Genomic DNA, 8316 nt, shown 5'->3' with positions numbered 1-8316 from the left:
CTGATGTAGCGCTCGTTCTAATATTCTTGGATTTGTTCAGATTCTTACAAGTGCGATTCGTTTGTTATTTACAAGAAGAATTAAATATGTAAAGCTCTCAGCTGATTGATGAAGATTCTACTGAGAAGATCAATATTTTTCACCAAAACGTATATGTATGTGATTATATCACACTAATAAATTTAACTTCTTCCTTAACTCCTTGGTTTTTTATGAACTAAATAGTCTTATACAGTGAAGTGTTTTCTGAATAACTCTTATTTAATGGTTGTTTAAATATATAACCACTAATTTCAAAGGGAGATTTAACGAATTTGATGAAATTCGCATGTTTTTGCGATGTAATCTAATGAAAGCAGCTCAGCGCGACAAGTACAAGCAAAATGCTCTAATTAATTATTCAAGAGGAGGAAGAGGAGAACCGCTTTAGTTACTACTATTGTAAAAAATAATAAAATGAAAAACACATCAATAGAAAGTGTATGTCCCACGTATTATGTAGGTGAATCTTTAATGGATTATCATTTCGTACTACTTTAATGAATATTCCCTCCTGACTCATCCTATAAGTCCTCATGCGTATAAGATAGTGCGTAAATACAGGTGCACTCTCTTTTACCTCAATCTCGTAATCCTATTGATTTCAATTAGACACTATCGAAAAGACTTCAGATGCTGTACCAACGGCTTAACGTGTTTTCCGAGGCACGGGAATGCTAACAGTGACAAATTCAAACTTCGGCCAGCTACTGAGGATTTATGCCTGAAAACATTTTGCTAACGCGACCCGGGGTTTGAATTCAGGATCTCGGAGTCTATAGCCTTATAAGCGACCCACTAGACCACACCTCACCATGTGTAATAAACAAATTACAAATATAAAAAAATAAAAAAACACAGTGATCTAATAATTTACGGGCCTAGAAAAGTGGCGCGAAGGAAACAAATCATCTGTCAAATGAGTAGCCACCTTCAGCCGCGGACTGACTGATGGTCGGCTTACACAAAATATATTATGCAAAAATGTTATAAAATATGAAACGATTTATGAGATCCGCACAAGGGGCGTCCGAATTTGCATAATCACCGTTCGCACAAGTCCCATTGGTATAAAATGCGTAATATCACAACATTGTGAAAACAACAGCTGAGCGCCGGCCGTGAAGGCTTTTGTTATCATCTCGTAAAATACTTTAATAAAGCGTAACTGAGAAAACCGCGTAATACACAGCGGCTATTTACTGTATTATTATATATTACGAACCGTAACCGTTTGACTTACTCTTTATCTCCGTAGGTTTATTATGATGAACGTGCGTCTCGAGACACCGTCATTTAAACTACAAAATATTTGACGTAATAACTGTATCAATTTATACTTTATAACGAATTAGATGACAATGGCTTCGCAAATAACCTAACACCAAAAAGCCAAGATGAGACCATATGACTCGCACTGTCAAAAAGTTATCAGATCTCATGTAGAGCCAAGCTTCTAACTCTATATGGCCCAATTTCACAAACTCTACACCTCAGTCAAAATATGTGGCTTAGCCATTTCGCTTCATTCACACGGGGGTAAGGTGAAAAATTTGTCCACTAATCATTATTTTTCTGTTATCTAATATTTCTTTCTTACAAGTTTTATATTTTTTTAGGTGTTTGTGTACTAATATTAGATTATATACTAAATTTCAGTTATCTAGGACATACGGAATTAGGGCTCTAAGAAATTTGATGATCGTCAGTGAGTCAGTGACGAAATCAGGGTTTTTTAGATAATAATAAAATAAATTCTATACATATCGCATAACTCATTTACAATTTAAACACACCACATTCGACGCATTAAAAATAAATTGTAGACATCTTAGTGAATATCGACAAATTAAATTGTAAGAAATTTTATATCAGAAATAAAATACATCTTAAGTTAAGATGGTATATTTGTCTCTTTGAAGACATAAATCCTGGATAGTTAAGCGACAGTGCGGCACAAAGATAGGATTCTCCGGAAAGTGACACGTGTACACAGAGAGCTGACATGTTCTTACCAGCGTAAGTACGTGTCAAGACCGTCTTTTGTTAGAGAGAACATTTCAAAGTGATTAAATGTAAATATTGTAACTTCATTTACATCATTTATTTGTTCTTTTGACGATAAATTGACTACAATCACGTTTGAAAGTACCGATGCGAGATGAAAGTGATGATCTAGGACGGAGCGCGGGTTGCGCATTGAAATATCTATTGCCTTAAAAGTAATACCTAGTTACTTTCTAAAAAAAAATAACCAATGAGACGATTACTTGGTGGTAGGGCTTTGTGCAAACTCATCTGGGTCGGTATTCCACCATCATCACACCAATTCATCTCACATACTACCGCCAAACAGCAGTATTCAGAGTTGTTACCATCCAGTTTGAAGAGTGAATGAGTCAGCGTAACTTCAGGTACAGGGGATATAACATCTTAGCTCTTAAGTTCCTAATATTGGTGACCCATTTCCCTGTCCGCCTATCTATTTTACAAATAAATAACCTTTTACTGCCATTCTTTATAACACCAATGCGCCACCAACCTTATTAACTAAATGTGCCTGTAGTTTCGCTGGATCATTCGCTCTTCAAACCGGAACACGACCGTACTAAATATTGCCGTTTGATATATTGATATGCCTTATACTTCACACTCAACAGTATGTTAGTTGCTCTATCAAACACACTCGTATTAATTCACGGCCTGAATTGCAGAATTATTTTATATCAAAATATCTAAAAGGAGGTACATGCAGATTATTAGAAAAAAATAAACACAAACTACCACAGTGGATCACCTGCAAGGTCTTGAACTCACAATCTTCGGTTAAAATTAACGTATTCTAGGCACTGGTCTATCGTAGCATGATTGAGGAGATGATATATTTTTTCGTGAGTAAAAAAAGGTGATATCAATAGATTTGTTTTTAATTACCATACCTATTCCTATAATCCGTACTGAATTTCCTAAAATCCTTGCAGGATTTAAAGTCTAACTCTACCAGGTATTATGAAAATATAAGCCTTTATTCTTTTCATCTTATCTTATTATTAAAAAAACAGTATTTTGGTTTTGCCAGCGCCGACCAATTTTGACGAGCGACAATTTTTGCTCCAACTAAATATAACAATATATAATTTCATAGTTCCATATCAATTGGTGTAGTAGTTTTAACGTCAATGCGGAAACTTTCAAATAATAAGACGACCAGGAAAAATTGTGAATACTATATTTTTATCATTGAAAAATATTCTTACGTAATTTAGTAAAGAATTAGCATATTGAAATAAAATTGTATCTGTACAAGATTATAGAAAAGTTATTCGTTAAGAATTTATCAGTCTAGTTGATTATGTATTCTGAATTTTAAGTATAAGAAAGCTAAGCCGTGAAGGTACTGCTGGAAGATCATCAATCTTCATTAAAGCCTCGACTCGATTCCTCGAATTACTCATAACCAAAGATTTATAAAGACGTTGATAATAATGATAAATTGCGTATCAAATTTTTGGACAAATTTTGTGTTACCGTACAGGAGGACAGAAAACGACCCAAACGAGCTACTTTATGAAATTATCAAAATATGTCAGCTAGCAACAATGATTTTAATTTTATTTTAATAAACATTTATTGCTATGAATTTTGATGGCATCTAATTTAATTTATAAATAATAACATCGACTACAATTTTAATGACATCGAAACAAAGAGTCATAAAATTGAATAGTACTTGTTTTATAAAAACAAATAATACAACACAACAGTCTTATCTAAGTAATCTCTTGAGTATTTGTTTTAAGAGCTGGCGCCTACACGCACACGCTCGTGAATGTGCGCAAAAATACGAATTGATTTTTAACTACAATGTCGTTATGTGCGCAAATTAGCAAGCAAGCTTGCGCATATTATGCCTTTATGCGCGTTTTTTTTTAACTATATGCGATTTTGTGATCTTGGTGAAGAGTTGTTTATTTATTTCAAAATAATGTAGCTAATTAATTATGGATTATGGACGAAGGCATTTATTTCTCAACAAGAACTTTTACAGTTCTATTAATACAAGCAACTTAAAAACTCTGAATGACGTATATTATATTACAAATTTGATTGCCGTTAGATTTTTTATACTTATTGATAAACAATGAAAATAATCAGCGCTTCGCTTCAACAGGTATGGACCGAGCCTAAAACTAAAAAAAACCAAATCCAATGAGCTGTCAAAATAATTACACAAAATGCTTGATAAGATAATAAGATTAGTTTGATTAATAAAAAAATGAAGATAATTATCGCGTATGTGTAACGCTCGACTATTTGTTGTTCCACTAAAAAAACAACTGAAGCGATTTTAATCATCATTTTGTTTATAAAAGAAACAACTGAACTCATTAGGTCTAGAAACCTGTCGTGTCTTTATTACAGTAAAAATACTGGATGTTGCCGGCGAAATTATTGTTGAGTTTGTACTGATTCATAGTAAGCTCGATGAAATATAGTTTCAATATAAAACTAGAAAATACTCTTTAATAAATAAGTGTTTTTAAATGTAAAGCTTATACTAACATAAAATAATCTTTTGATACTTGAAATTATTCAAGTAGTTTAGTTTCAGTGACCTGAACTTTTGTTACTGCTTCATTCATTCATAAAATCTGTGTAGAAAAAACCCTCGCAAAGTACAACAAAGCAAAGGTTAAGTTGACATCTCTAATACCTTTAAGGATATTTTAAAACAATTCTTTGTGTACTTAGTGATTTCGCTTATTTATCATTCAGCTCCTGAGCTCCATTATTAGCATTTAATCACTTGGAAAATTTATGAAACTCGTCAAAAGAAACTAAACAACATTAGCGTTGAAATTCTACTCGCCATCACTATCATCAGACAATAGTCACTTAATGTAGTGTAACGGACTCGACAAAACAATTCAAATGAGCCTTAATTAAAAGGGTTGTACGGCTAGCCATTAATAAGTTTCACCTCTAATAGACTGAGAGCCAGTGATCGGCAGACTTACGGTATAGTAGCAAACTCCATGTTACTGCCAGGTATACTGCTTCACCTGCTGTTGGGGAAATGGAGGTTCACTATTCCCATCGAGGGTTCCTTTGAGCACGCCAAGGAGTCGAAAAGCTTAAAAATTGACTTTCAAAACGTGATCGCAGCATGTCTGCCATTTTGATATCTTAAAATATATTAGAAAAATATAGAAAAAATCATTGGCAGACACTTACTCCGGTTCCTACTATATTTTTTTTAATTTCAAAGGTACCTAAATTTGATACAAATTTACGTCGTTTCAGCAAAACCATCTAGTCCATTGAGAAGGCAGAACTTTGTTGAAACTACGTGCGGAAACGGTGAGTTGCTTTTTCTCTTGAATAGCAAAATATAGAGGTATCGTAACAGTTGCTCTGGACATTTACTCAAACTTTTCCCTCGTTGCGGGTGTGATAACTCTTTCGTCTTTTCGATCATAAGCAAACGTTCACGTTCCGAAGTACTACTAGAAAAGTAGTATTTTATAAATTCACTCGACTCGCATTTCGTGAATAGTAAGTGAATTTGAAATGTCAAATAGCTATAATAATATGTTCTCGTGTACTCGAACTTCTAGCTGTACATACATAATCTATTTCTAACCTAATATCATTAATTAGCCTGAAACTTTCGTAAATAAGCATCTGCATCAGACATCGTTTGGCATTCATTATCAACCCCAAGTTTTGAGGGCAAGTATCTTTTGAGCAGTGACGATTCGATTCAGGCAATAGTAATTAAAGGCTCTCTCACGCCTCCGGCTGCACAATGGCGCTAAAAACTTGTTTCATCAGAGTTCATTAAGAGGGCGTGCAGGCGGCCGGGGGAATAGCTCGTAGGGTACAAACCCTGCTTGACCTAATTAATGTGCCGCTGTCGCTCTGATGACTACTTTTTTGCAACATCTTTTGTTTCAGCATAATGTCGGGCTCAACGTAATGTAATACAAACATCTACTACTACGTCTCGTTCAGCGCGCGGAGTACGTCGCCCTAACTCTGCTTTAAATGTCAACCCTTTTAGTAACTCTATTTATATTGCAGACACTGTGTTTTAGATTTTTTATAAATAAACCTTAGATAGATTAGATGACTACAAAATATTTCAAAATTTATATGACATTAATCGTCCATCTTGTAATATCGTAATTGCCAAGGAGCCCCGACATGGTTCATCCAACCCAGGTCAAACCTGCTACTGAATGTTTAAACCAGTTCACATAACCGGTTGAGCTGCTATTTCAAACGCGACACAGGCTCTATTGACAGTACACTTTGATCTAGTATATTTAACTAGTAGATGGAATAAATAAAATCTTATTTTTCATTTTATTTTTTAACATACAAATATATAAAAATGTGTCGCATAATACATTTAACAATAAATGAATAATAAATATTAAAAAATAAAGTTTTTTACATATGTACACATTTATATATACAAGATAATATCAACGATACAACTTAAAGTTAATATTATATGAGATACACACATATAATTGCCTATTATGATTATTGCATTGCATCACATATTATTATACAATACATTTTGTGATTTAAAGAGAAGAAAAACTACACTCAGTTTTTGTAAATTATTTTCGGTAGAAGCAACATTCCGAACCCTTGGTAGCTCAATATTAAAAAGTGCTTGTAAGAGCCTACTTGAATAAAGTATATTTTGATTTCGTCCAAGCACATCGGCCCCTTGCACATAGACCTATTCAAGAAGTTATTTATATAATTTATTATTATTTATATTTTAGTATCATCAGTTGTTGCTCAAAGGCGATTGAACCGTAAAAACATTTTTAAAACGAACTGTTAAATGCAAAATATTGTCATGTCTAGGATGTTGAGTTCTTTTATCTAGTGTTATATTTAAACTCCGTCAGTCAAGAGGGAGTGGTCCTAATTCAGCTTGTAAGATTGCACCAAAACAAACTAAAAAACATTTATTTAATAGAAGCTTGTAAAAACACAGCCTTAATCTAACACAATGAAGTGCACAACCTTTTCAAATAGCGGACTAAATCAACATTAACAAAATCAAAGGGCCAAGAAACCAATGTTAAAATATTTTACCAAAGAGCTTACAATAATACCATATGATGTTATCCTTAATTTAATTTAAAAAAAGTACTTATATAATAAGAATGTCCTTATTGTTATTTTGTTTTATTGTAAATTTATATAATTACACATAAGGCTTTTTTTTTTTATTTTATTACATGTTATTCCTTAATTTATGAATACCAGTACTATTTATTTTATTATGTATTAACACATTATCAAAGAAAATAATTAAAGCTTAAAAAATAAACATCAATAAATCCTTAACATTACCCGCGTATGGATTATAATCCAGCGGCTACACGGTCCATTACGTTGGTTGAAATCTCTCGAGTGTCATCCACTAGATGACGTCATCAAAAACTTTATACATAAACGGTAGCAAGCAGATTGCGAAACCAGTTAAAGTATCATATACAAGTAAACTATACAAATTTCATTTAATGTGAATAAAAAGAACTACAATGTGTTAAGTCTAATTTACTTTAAACACAAAGTTATAGAAAACAACTAAAAAGGCTGTATATTATGTGCGGTAAGCGTTGTAGGTTTTATTTCTAATCGGATACTACGTAACAAAATTTTGTCTGTCACATATTTATTTACGATATTTTCCTTTACCCTCAAGCATAACGAATTATAGACACAAGTCAAGCACAAAGCCCGATGGTTCTTCCCGGATATTCGAATAAAATCCCGAGTATTGTTAGTAAAAGTATTTCATCCGCTGAACCATAGCAGCTCGTAGGAATCGTACAAATCTACATTTAAAAATACTTTATCTAAATAATCGCGTTCTTTTAGTACTGGTTTATTGTTGCATAGTTAAGAGCTAAATAAATACAATCATACAAAAAGAATTAATTCTTAAAATACGTTTAAGATCGAAGATTAAGAGGTCGGATTATGAGTACTAATACAAAAAAAACATCTGAATAAGTATAATTTATTAGTAAATACCGTAAAATGAAGCTCTTTGAATGTCGTCGTGTTATAATTTCCTTTTATCTGCGCCGGGCTACTCCTGCGAGTCCCCGAGGACGCGGCGACGTCTACCATATATCAACGAGCCCGCTTTAATCTCGCCAGCCCTATTTATTCACATTTATTTCAAATATATTTTCCCCTCGGAACTGCTAACATTTCTCGCGCTCAACTGATTTGTGT

The sequence above is a fragment of the Vanessa tameamea genome, chromosome 14 (assembly GCF_037043105.1).
Source record: "Vanessa tameamea isolate UH-Manoa-2023 chromosome 14, ilVanTame1 primary haplotype, whole genome shotgun sequence".
Taxonomy (NCBI): Eukaryota; Metazoa; Arthropoda; class Insecta; order Lepidoptera; family Nymphalidae; genus Vanessa; species Vanessa tameamea.
Note: the sequence above shows the minus strand (reverse complement) of the source record.